Source organism: Lissotriton helveticus, chromosome 3_1 (genome assembly GCF_964261635.1).
Source record: "Lissotriton helveticus chromosome 3_1, aLisHel1.1, whole genome shotgun sequence".
NCBI classification, from domain to species: Eukaryota; Metazoa; Chordata; class Amphibia; order Caudata; family Salamandridae; genus Lissotriton; species Lissotriton helveticus.
Window position 1 is genome coordinate 1,139,986,603 of NC_136061.1, and position 13,488 is coordinate 1,140,000,090.

A 13,488-nucleotide genomic window follows, 5' to 3' on the forward strand; every position below is an offset into this window, starting at 1 on the left:
AGCAAAACAAAGCATAGGATAGCAAAACAAAACATAGCAAAACAAAACATAGCATAGCATAACAAAACACAACAAAACATAGCACAGCATAACAACACATAACATAGCATAACAAAACATAGCATAGCAAAACATAGCATAGCATAACAAAACACAGCAGAGCATAGCATAATAAACCAAAGCAAAGGATAGCAAATCATAGCAAAACATAGCATAGCATAACAAAACACAACAAAACATAGCATAACATAACATAACAAAACAAAGCATAACAAAACATAGCAAAACACAACAAAACATAGCAAAGCATAACAAAGCACAACGAAACATAGCATAGCATAACAAAACATAGCATAGCAAAGCATAGTATAGCAAAACATAGCATAGAAAAACATAGCATAGCATAACAAAACACAACAAAACATAGCATAACAAAGCATAGCATAGCATAACAAAGCATAGCAAAACATAGGATAGCATAGCAAAGCATAGCATAACAAAACACAACAAAACAGCATAGCATAACAAAACAAAACATAGGATAGCAAAACAAAACATAGCATAGCATAACAAAACATAGCATAACATAACAAAATATAGCATAACAAAACACAACACATAGCATAACAAAACATAGCAAAACACAACACAACAAAACATAGCATAGCTTAACACAACGCAACATATCACAGCAGAGCAAAACATAGCATAGCATATCAAACACAACAAAGCATAGCATAGCATAACAAAACATAGCATAGCAAAACAAAGCATAGCATAATAAAACAACAAAACATAGCATAGCATAACAAAACATAGCATAGCATAACAAAGCATAGCATAGCAAAACATAGCATAAAATAACAAAACACAGCATAGCATCACAAATAAAAGCATAGCATAGCAAAACATAGCATAAAATACCAAAACACAGCATAGCATCACAAATCAAAGCATAGCATAGCAAAACATAGCATAGCATAACAAAACAAAACATAGGATAGCAAAACAAAACATAGCATAGCATACAGCATCACTCCGCACCACCACAGCATCACTCAGGGGCACCACAACATCACTATGCGCTACAACAGCATCACTGAACGCTACAGCATCACTCGTCGCCACTGCAACATCACTCAGCGCCACCACAGTATCAATCTGTGCAACCATTCAACAACAACTGGTTCAAATATGTTCTCTCAATGTTTCAAGCTTTATTACAAATGTCACAAAAATATGTTAATATTTCACTTCTGTTCTTGGATTTTTGTCACAATAAAATACACTGAACCTAATCTTCACAAAAGTTATTTACAAAAGTTTAAGCTATTGCCATTTTAAATTACAATAACTTCTATTTAAGTATTAATTATTCAAAAAAATTAAAAGCCATTGTTATTTGTAATATCAATACATGTAAGTCACGTAAATACAACACATATTGCATTACAAATGCTATAGGTGTCACATTTGTGAAAGTTATAACTATTGGCATTGTAAATGTCAAAGCTATCAATTTCGCTATTTTTAAAACCAACCATAAATAAAAAAAAATTCATTTACAATACCAATAGCTCAAACTTTCCTAATGCGAGACCTATTGCATTGCAAATGCTTGTTTAAGGTTATAATGAGTTATTGACAATAAAATACATTCACAAAGTGGGATATGCTTCTAATCGCAGAATGCCCTAATACGATAAAATGTAGAAGCACAAGCCATTTGTCCCCGAGCCATGGAGTTTGTCATCAGCACTACTCCCTTTTTCCACAACCGCAGTTCTAACATGAATGGCAAAATATCCTAGTTTGCAAATGTTTTTTATATAATTATGGCTCTGCCATATTTTCCTCATAATGCAAGATCTACTGCATGATCTAACCATTTGAACTAATAAATTGTTTGCAGCTCAAATGTATCAAAAGTTAATAAAAAAATGTGACTTGTGTTTCCGCAAAGTGAAGGGCTCTTTGCAAAGGTTGACTGATCACCTTCCTCACTGTTACATTTGTATGTTACACTGGTACAAATAAGGCACTATCTTTCCAGGGACTGTTAGCATGTGTACAAATGTCAGAATAATAAAATATCAGAAAATATACTGCATTACGCTGCAGCCTTTTTTTAAATGCATAATCTAGTCAACACTGCGGCATAATTTTGTCCTCCTTTGCTGCATAATTAATTCTAGAGGCCCCACAGCAGGCAAAAGTGCTTGTGCATGAAGCAGAGAGACCGTGAAGTTTGCAAACTTAGTTTGGTGTGCATGCAAATCCTGCATTGCCAATCCCTGGTGAGTTGCAGCTACTACTGCTGAAACAAGGCTAATGGAGGTAACGATGGGCGAGGTGGACTGGCCTCAAGGGCAGGGCCGGATTTAGCACTGGTGGTGCCCTGTGCATTAATGTTTGTTAGTGCCCCCCAATGACCACCTCTGCTATGGATTCCCTTACTACCACCCTTTAGCAATGCCCCTCAAGTCTCCATAACCACTCTCTCTCAGATGCATTTAATTTGATTTGCAGTGCCACTCATACCATTGTAGGGTGTCAGAGCACTTTACATCACACACACTACCCAGAGACAATCAATATGTGTGTAAATCACTGTATAGGAAATGTTACATAAGACTAAGGACTACAAGGTGTAGGAATCACATGACAACCATACTAGTAGGCCGCATAGTTTAATAGTGATTGGTTTGGAGAAACACAAACTCAGAATTTAAAACATAATACCATGGTTGGGGGTTCTCTTTAATAATCAGAATTGATTTCTGTCCAAAAGAACACTTTTTGCTACATTAGAATAATCAAAGACTGGGGGAAAAACATAGCGCTCCAATGCATACCTTGCAGTTTGCATGCAGCTCTTAGATGACAGTTAATAGCTCACTGTTCTATGTTAGGATTTTGACTATAAACTGCAAGTAACCAAAGGATCTCTCTGACAAAAGCAGTAGCCCACTGGCCTATTTACATTATGTGCACGTTGTGATCTGCATGGTACATGTTCTTTGCAGCAGGCACAGTAACCCTCTGAGCTACCTTTCATTGAGTTAAAACTTCCACTAGACAAAATTCTGATCTCTCTCTAGGAAGAACATTAATCACCAGAGTCATCATGACACTTTTAATGTTGCTGAAAATTGCTGGAGGCCAGGAAGGAGGAAGCAAGCGTTATTAAAACCATAATATACTTGCAAACATGATGCCTCCACCTAAAGTCAGCACCCGGTGCGGTCACACTGGTTGCACCGCCCTTGAGCTGGCCCTTCTCAAGGGTCCTGTGACCTCAGTGACAGAGTCACTGTTGTTCTAGGGTGTGCTGCTTCATAGACCTTCCCGCAAGACTGGAGGTGAACATTCAGTATGGATTGTGGTGGACAAGTCTTGAAGGTCAACCCACACTTGCCACTGCTAGGGTCCACCTGCTGGTGCTAAGACACCCAGGCTTCTAAGGGCTTGCAATGCCTTCTAAGGTCGAGCATGGGATTGTGCTCTCTCAGGAGAGTGGTCTGGTGGACTGGTTATAAAGGTTGAACCTGGTTCCCAAATTCCAAATTCAGCCGCTCATGCCATAGTGCCACATCCTCTCCCCAACTAAACACCATACTGCCCCACTGAGAAAAACTCATACTGCCTTCAACTACAACCCAATTGTTTCTGGCTATAAATACCTGGACATTTAAAATTACGTACTAGTCAAGAGCAATATGCAGCGTACAAAAAAAAAGTAACAACATCCTGGAAAAAGCAAACACTCAAAGGGAATGCAAACTCTATCAAAGCATGTGAAATGTAAGCAGGAACAACATGATTACCATAACGCTTTTACACTCACTATTCAGAAATCAGGGAGTGCTTCTGCCTGAAAAGTTAAGGACATGACTACAGGGCCCTGAATGGACCCATTTCAAACCCATTGTTTATATCCTTATAAAATGTATGCAGTATGGTAAAAAAGACCACATCCCTGGACACAGAGCCGCAGTACACATTTAGTTTTCCAATACACATATTGCAGTACCTCCAGGATTGGTGCACTAGTTGCAAGCCCAGGGAAAACAAAGACAAGAAAACAAAAATAGCGCTTCACTGGCAAACTCTGTAAAAGTGGCGCTAATGTGTTTGGGTATGAATAAAATCAATCTGGCCAGTTTGTTACCACTCTGTCTTACTTTATTTAGTTGTTTTTCACATTTTTTACCTTTTATTCCTGATGCTGCACTTTGGAATTAAAATGTCAGAAAAATAGGACATTTCCACCAAAAGTGTTTTTCTTTTTTGGATCCATTTCACAGGGGAGCAAATAAAAGAAAGGAGAGGAAAGAGAGTGAGAACCCTGTCTTGAAGTCATGGTTTTCAGTAAGAGAAGAACTGCTGGGGCGTGGCCAAGATGGCGGCGGAGTAGGACGTGTTATTGGTCCCCTCCGGCGCCCGGCCCTACAAAGCATTGTCCAGCGGCGGCCCCCGAAGTCTCCTTGGGCTGTGTGTCGCTCCGGAGCCCTTTCAGAGTGGCGGCCAGCGGTTGTGTAACTCCCGAGGATTTCTGTGCCGGGGGTTGTGAGTCCGGAGACGGCGGCGGTGCCCGAGGCCTGAGCGGCGCTGCAAGCTGGGGAGTCGGACGGCGGTCGGGAAGCTCTGGTGGTGCTCGGCGGCCAGTGACGGGCGGGGGCACCTGAGCTTCCCTAAAGGCGCTGCGAGGGGCCGAGCAGCGACGAGGGAAACCCTGCCTGGCGCCGGGACCCTGAGCCCCGGGAGGAGGCGGGCCTATGGGCCGCGGACAACTGGTGCTGCAGCGCGACCGTCGGACTAATCGAGGCCGGGGATTGAGGCCTGGTCCGGAGACGGTCTGCGCTGCTTCCCGGGACCCGCTCCTTTGCACAGCGGCCCGGAATATAACCTGACGTTGGGACGACCTCGAGGAGAAAACGCTCGGCCCCCGCAGTGGTGTGTAGCGGCAGACAAGAAGTGGAGCGCTACGAGACCCCTGCTTGGACCCGGAGGTACCTGGTCGGCTTGACCCGGTTGCTGGTGACTGGGGGGTGGCGCATCTGTGCCGGGCACCGCTACAGGAGAGAGGCAGGCACGCCGATCAGCCGGGGGACCGATGTAGGGACGCTGTGGCTGATTGGAGAGGCAGTGAGACCCCTGGCAGATGGTCTACCTGGCAGCCGGGACCCCAGGAGACGAGCCGGTCCAGTGGGCAGCTTTCGGGGCCACGGCCGGGCCTAGAGGCGGGCCTGCGGGACGCAGAGGGAGCGATTTGATCAGACCTCAAGGCCAGTGGGCCTAGCTGGCGCTGCGTCATCGGGCGGGCCTCTTATCATTACACCGCCACACGCCTATCTCCTGGCGTGCATCTCCGGTGTGTTGGACCCCCAGGGACTAAAGGCCTGAGGCACCTAGTTATTCTTGGACATTGAGGTACCGGGGGACGACTGGTGACCTTGGGCAGTGTTCCGGCCTGATCCTAGAGGCGGGCTCTGGCGAGCTCCGCTCCCCTGCGCGACGCTCTTTCGACTTGCCGCAGGCGAAGAACTGGGACAGTGATGGCCTCTAACCACCGCAAGGTAAAAACTGGCAAGGAGGGGACGGCTAAGAGCTCCCAGGCCCCGGCATCCCCAGGCCCTAGTGCATCTCCGAGGAGGTCTGATGATGAGGCCCCAGCCACTAAGGCCTTCATGAAGGAACTCTTCACCTCCATCAAAGAAGATATATCCGAGCTCCGAGCCCAGCTGGCTTCGGATCTCCGCGAGGTGCGGAGAGACGTCGACGGTCTTGGGGAAAGAGTGGCCACTCTGGAAGATCACGACCTCAGTATGGCCAATGATGTCCATTTGCTGCAACAGGACGTGCTCCGTCTCATGGAACAGAACATGGACCTGCAGGCCCACGCTGAAGACCTGGAGAATCGTTCCCGCCGGAACAACATCCGCATTCGAGCGGTTCCGTGGGATGGTGAAGCGGGAGACCTCCGAGAATATGTGCAGGCGCTCTTTCTTCAAATCCTAGACGAGGGGGACTTGCAGGAAATCAGGATGGATCGGGTACATAGACTGAGGCTGCCCAGGCGGAATGGGGGTCCTCCTCCTGACATACTGTTATGTGTACACGATTTTCAAGTCAAGGAACGAATCCTGAGGAAGGCACGGGACATTCCCTCCCTGCAATTCCGGGACCATCGCCCTCAGCTTTACCAGGACTTGGCAGCAACGATGCTCCAGAAGAGGCGCGAGTTTCGTCCGGTCACTACCTATTTACGAGAACATAACATCTACTACTCTTGGGGCCACCCTTTCCGCATAATCTTCCGATGGCAGAATAGACTGGCACAGATTCGGTATCTTCGGGAGGCGAAGAAACTCCTGGGGATTGAGGACGAGGCCCCTGCACCTGACCGTCGCAGCCCTTCGCCACGGAGAAGACGCCGTTCCTCGTCTTGGCAAAGGGTGGGCCTGGACGTGAACCGCAGGAGGCCTGATCGCACGACTAGCCTACAGGAGCGAGGGAGCGCAGTGGCGTCTGTGGCCTCTGTCACACTGACGTCGTCACAGCAAAGCTCTGGGGCAGTCTGATCTTCGGGCAGCAGGCCTTGGTGCCGGAGGGGCATGCACACTCAGGTAACGGGGCTATGAATGTACTTTTCGAGAAGACACCCCGATCTTCGGCCTTGGGAGATCCGATGTTGGGTCCCCGTCTACGCCCCCTGAGAGATTTCGTTCAGGGTATGTTTACTTCAGGATTCTGTTTGCTTTTATCCTGGGTCGTTGGGGAGTTGGGGGGGGGGGGGTGGGGGGGAGGGCGGGAGGGGGGGTAGGGGGGCGGTTTGGTTGGGGAAGGTGTCTGGGTGGGGGTGGTGGTGGTGACGACGAATGGCTGGTTGTTATCGGAAAGGATTGTCTGCAGGTTATGTGCTGCTGGTCTTGGGTGGCATCTGTCACTCCGCGCTGTGCCCTGGGGAGCAGTTACCAGTCTGGGAGCAGGAGCGGAGGGAGGTTTAGGAGGGACCAGTCCCGGGGTGAGCTGGGAGGGACGCCTGATGTGCGAGAGAACTGGAGATGTTTGTTCTGGGGAGTTTGGGGACTCCTGGATCTAGCTACTGTGGAGCAGGGGGGCTTGATGTCTCTGCATGCCTCTTAGCGTGGGCACTTGGAATGTGAAGGGCCTTAACTCCCCGCAGAAACGCCAAAAGCTATGGAAATATCTGCTGGATCATCATCTAGATGTCGTGGGCCTCCAGGAGACCCATCTAGCGCGTAGGGATGAGCTCCGGCTCCGACATAAGCAGTTTCCCCTCATCTATAGGTCTTCCGCTCCTACTAAACACAGGGGGGTGGCTCTTCTATTTAGGACTTCCATCCAATTCCAGCCTTTGGGAGTGAGTTGTGACAAAGATGGCAGGTGGTTGATGGTCAAGGGGTGCTTCTTGGACGCCTGTGTACATTTGTGGTAGTATATGTGCCCAATGCCCAGCAAAATAACTTTCTCCAGGACCTATTGGATAAGATGGGAGGCTTTGTAGAGGGTCATCTAGTTGTCATGGGGGACTTTAATATGGTATGGGATCAGGCCTTAGATAGCTCCCGAGCCCAGAGGACGGACTCTGGTGTTTTCTCCGCCGCGACTAAAGACAAGATGGAGGAGTTGGGACTCATAGATGGCTGGCGTGCAGTCCACACACAGACTAGGGACTATACGTTTTTCTCCTATGTACATCACGCCTATTCCCGCATAGATTATGTATTTTTGAGCCAGGCGCTCAGAGGAGATGTCCGCGATTCTAAGATTTTTCCGCTCTCTGTCTCGGATCATAGCCTGTTGGTACTCCAGCTGCAGTGGTCAGTGAGGGGGGAAGGATATCGGAAGTGGTACTTCCCGGCGGCGCTTGTGCGGGATGACACCTCATGTAAGGAATTAAGGATAGCCATTAGGGAGTTCTTGACGATCAACCCGAGCTCGGACACTTCTGTGTTCAACACCTGGGATGCCTGTAAGGCCTCCCTGAGGGGCACTTGCATAGGACTTAATGCGGCTCTTAACCGCTTGCGTAGGGTAGAACGGGAGAAATTGGTGGCTGAGCTTGAGGGACTGGAGCGGGCCCACAAGCTGAACCCCTCTCGCGCGACACTTCGACCTCTGTCACGCTGTTAGGGGGAAGCTGAAGGCGCACTACAACAATCGCTCTGAGTTTACCCTCCTACGACTGCGTCGAGGATCGTACGCTCAGGGGAACAAAGTGGGCCGCCATCTGGCTCGCCAGCTTCGTGAGAAAAGAGAGGAGGAATATATAGGGGGGATCCGGGACTCGGGAGGCTTGATACATCACCGGGACGGTGACAAGGCGGATATCTTTGGCCGGTTCTATGCGGCGCTTTATAAAGGTGACTCGCTCGACTCGGGTGCGCAAGAGGCATGTTTGTCAGGCCTCCCCCTCCCGCAGGTTTCTATTAGTAATAAAGAACAACTAACAGCCCCCTTTACTAGGGAAGAGGTGCTCGAGGCGATCAAGGCCTTGAAACCCAATAAGGCCCCTGGCCCAGATGGGTATACCGCCTATTTCTACCAGTCGTTTGCATCTGAGCTTGTCGACTGTCTGGTCTCTCTTTTCAATGAAATGGCTGCCGCTGGGGAGACCTCTGGCACTATGGCCGAGGCCATGATCACCGTGATCCCCAAACAGGGGAAGGATCTCTCCAGTTGTGCCTCATACCGTCCTATAGCCCTGTTGAATGTGGACGCCAAGTTGTACTCCTCTATCATCGCCCGCCGGTTGCAGGATCTGATGCCGGCCATTATACACCCGGACCAATCCGGTTTCATTAAGGGTCGGCAAACCCATGACAACTTGCGGAGGGTGTTGCACCTGATAGAGAAAGCTTCCAGATTCCGCATTCCGGCTGTACTGGTGGGTCTGGATGCAGAAAAGGCGTTCGACCGGGTCGACTGGGGATTCCTGTTTCGCACTCTATCCGCCTTTGGATTTTCGCACCAGTTCCTCACGATGATTCGGGCGAATTATAATCAACCTACCTCGAGGGTGCTAATTAACGGCCATCGGTCGGCTAGTTTTCCTCACTCCAGAGGTACGAGACAGGGATGCCCCCTTTCCCCTCTCCTCTTTGCCTTGAGTATCGAGCCCCTGGCGCTGGCGATCCGGGAGAATGAATGAATCAAGGGCCTACCCTTCACGGGGGAACAGCACAAAATATCCCTTTTTGCGGACGACGTCCTGTTGTCCTTAGGAGATCCCACTCAATCCCTACCACCTATCCACGAGGACCTCTCCCGGTTTGAAGCAGTGGCGGGCTTCAGGGTCAACTTCGACAAATCGCATATCCTGAACCTAACCTTGTCCCCTGCGGAAGTAGACCGGGTGCGCTTATTGACGACCCTGTCATGGACTCCCACCTCTCTGATGTATCTGGGGGTGCGCCTAACACCTACTGTAGGTTCCCTATTTGCGGCTAACTTTCCCCCCCTGCTAGCTTCGATACGAAGTGATCTGGATCGGTGGAAGCCAAAATTCCTTTCGTGGCTCGGCAGGATACATGCTCTTAAAATGGTCCTCCTCCCTAAATTTCTATATCTTTTCCAAGCCCTCCCTATACCTATGGACATGGATTTCTTCCGCCGATTACGGACGATGATGCTGAACTTTGTCTGGCAGGGTGGCCGGGCTCGTATACCCTTTACGACACTTCTCCGGCCGAGGGGGGAGGGAGGGGTTGGGCTTCCTGACATGCTTCTATACTATAAAGCTGCGCAGTTGCGGGTGATAGTGGAATGGTCCCAGCAGCTTTCAGAGAAACACTGGCTGCATATGGACAGGGCCGTGGCGGGGAGGTAGATTTGGGATTTGATCTGGAAGCCCAAAGTGGACCGACCGAAGAATGCTTACATTAGCACTCCCACTAGCACGGTTCTGAAGGTGTGGGACACGGTCGCTTCCGACGACCGTTGGACCACAATTCCGTCCCCCTTCACCCCCATCCACTTCAATCCGGCCTTTCCACCGGCCTTACAGGAGAGACCCTTTCGGCAGTGGCGTGAGGGCGGATGTCGAGCACTTACGCACTTGTTTCATGGGAGCGTTCCCCTCACATTCCACAACTGCATGCGCGATTATGGACTTCCGGTCACAGAGCGCTTTCACCATGCCCAGCTTCTTCACTGGGCGACCTCGGCGGGAATTGGCGAGGCCGCTACACGTCCGCTTTCCCCTTTCGAGTCCTTCCTGCTTCGCACGTCTGCGATGCGGGGGGCAATCTCCTTCTTGTATGGACTGCTTCTGAACACTGCGGTCGACCCGCGCCCTCGGTACATGGAGCGGTGGGAGGTTCTCCTGGATTGAGACGTCTCTGATACAGAATGGAAGCACCTCTGGAAGGATATAGCTGCGCACAACCACTCAGTGCACCTTAGGGAAGCCCATTTGAAAACCATGTATGATTGGTATTTATATCCGTCCAAACTTCACCGCATATTCCCTACATCTTCGGATAGATGCTGGAGGGGTTATGGCCTACTGGGAGACTTCCACCATATTTGGTGGGATTGCCCAATCATTCGCCCCTTCTGGACGGAGATACTCTCCCACATCAAGGAGGTATTGGGATATCCGATCTCAGATTCAGTGGCCCATGTGCTACTGGGTCTCCGGGATCCAATGTTGGAACATCAGACTAAGGCAGACAAGCGCATTCAATGGCTATGCTTAGGTGCAGCTAAGCTTACATTGGCAGCGGCGTGGAAGAAACCGCATGCCCCGGCTGTATCACTGTGGCACGCGAGGCTATGGGGACTTTTGAGCATGGAGAGAATGGCGGACATCTTCTTGGGCGATTTTAAGAATTTCTTATTTTGTTGGGGGCCTCTAGTCCGTTTCTTGTCATCTGGACTGCCATCTGCGGTATGCCCGCCCACGCTACGTGCACTACACCTGTTTCAAGTATGAACGGAATGCATGACTGCCCAGCTTAATATGATGTGAGAGTGTCTGTGTCGTCACCACTGGGGGAGGGTGGGGGGTGGGAGGGGAACCAGTTGGGGTCCGGTTTGTGTTCATTGTTGCGACTATGTTTAGCTCCCGGGGACTCAGGGCTTCTATATCGCCCGGCACCCATCTTCTGCCGCTCTCGGACTGCTTACGAACTCTACACTGCGAACTTTTGAGAAGGCACTAGACTTACGGCTGAACCTTATTTGATGGGGCCTCTACCCTTCTTGGTCGCTTACTGCTTTTATTTCCAATGCGTGTTTCATTTCCCCTGTGTGGGATTTGTGGCGGAGTTGTCGCCTATTTCTTTTTCTTTGTCCCCCTTCTTTCCCTTCCCACTCTATCTTCTTTGGAAAACTTTGAATAAAAAAACACGTTTTACAAAAAGAGAAGAACTGCTAGACAGAAAGAGAGGGAAGAAGGAAAGAGTGTGGGGGGGCAGCTGAAGCGGCAGAGCAGACTTCTCAGGGCAAGAAGGAAAAGACAGAGTCCTGTTACTGCTCTGCCGCCCGCCCATTGCGAACGCCAGGAACGCTAAGCTTTATTTATAGGCGGCAGTGAATTCTTGCGTCCTGGAACGCATTTTCAAAATAAAAAAGTAGGGGAACAGACTCCATTAAATTAAAGAAGTAGGAGCACGCCATACCCAGGCAATCCCGCCCACTTCGACCTCTGGTTCACTAACATTTCGTTCTTTGGTCTGCATGGTACACTTTTTAATGTTGCCACAAAACTGCCTGATCGATAGGGAAGTATGTGTGCTTTTAAACCCAAAAATATTTTTAAACACATCCCCCCACCCCCCACCACTAAAGTCAACGCCAGGTGCAGCTCTACTAGTTGCACCGCCCTAAAGCCAGTTCTGCTCCCAGCAATGGGGCAGGACAAGCATTTCCAGAATGGATCAGAGCTAACCTCAAAGCTGTTATATGAGGAAAAAGATATATGTAAGTGGTGGGGTGTAATGCTTCCCACAAATTCCAGCAATCGAAAGAAGTTAACAGATTTCTTGTAGATGATTTAAAGGAGAGTAGACTTCTTCCCTGAGAATGTTTTGAAACTTTTGGGACCAAAGCAGCTAAAACACCGCAGACCCTTATAGGACTTTCATGGTAATCCTGAGAAGCCTGGCCTTTCCTAGGAGTCAGTTTCGTTTTTAAAAAAATGTCTTAAGTCAGAAATGACTTCCACTGTACCAAGGTAATTTTTTCATGAGTGAGCCCTTTATGCCAAGGAGTACATTCAATATGAAAGTGTCAGAAATTTACTACGGATACTCAGCCAGTCATCGGTACCTTTGAATACAAGGGTCAGCATTTTGCCCCCTATAAAATCAGTGCAGGAAATCATATGACAAGAGCTACTTCAAATATCAATTCCAACATTTTGCTACGGATCCACCCCATATGCGAAGAATTAAGTGCAGCGTGTCAGGGCATTCGGCCAGATACGGTGGTGCGTGTTTTGTGTCCCTGCCACTGAGTACGACTGGGCTAGTGGCTTCCTCAGTTAGACAATTCGAGCCCCCAAAACAACTTATGGTGTCTTAATAGAAATTACAACAAACAGGGGCAGCCCTGTAACCCAAACCTGGGGCTAATGAACACTGTGAATGCTAGAGTGGTTCAGGTTCCTAGTTCAAAAATGTCTCCTTTGGGCGTTCTTTAAGACTCTAACCTCACCTTGGACTGCTGGTGGGTTCTGCTCTCTGCTGCCGCTGTTTGTTGCTGTTTGCCGCTGCGACTTGCCGGACCCGCTTCGCGGGTCCCGCTGCGCGGCTGACAGCCTTTCTTCAGCTGACTCTGATTTGGGCGTTTTACTGACCGGCAGGGCTGCGAGCTTGTAGCGGGGGACTCCGAGGACCAGGAGCCCCCGCGCGCCCGTCACCACCTGGGCTGCTCTCCCTGCCGGCTCCACCCCCTTTTCCCATCAGTCTCATAGACATAAAATAGCAGTAGCATCCCCGCTGCGCGGGAGGGCGCCGGGAGAAGCCCGGGACAAGGGCGGGACCGTCTGTGGCCGTCCGGGGCCGCAGGAGGCCGGGCTGGGCCCACTCCCTAACATCCTACATCCTACATTCTACGCTAAGGCATACCCAAGGTACTGTTATTGACTAAGGGACATAAATGCTAGAATTTTGATATCCTGTGCCACTGAACATTGTTGCATAATCCCCAATTATTAGTATTTCTCCATCCTCCTCCATTTTGCCAGACGGGGGTCAGTGGGGCTTTCATGAGCACCCTTTGAATCGCCCAGGCATAAGGTTGAGTAGGGGGGGTTAACGAGGTTGGGTTGGGTCCAGAATTCTTGAATCATCGTTTAATATTCTTGCGAACACGTATCCTGAGGCTTAAATATCTGCCACTAAGAAATGGCTCTTAGATCTGGTAAGCAGCGTCTTGTGCACATCCAAACTTCACAGGGGGTTGTTTCAGGCCCCCTAGATGCCTTTATTACCAGAGCAACCGGTATACTGGAAA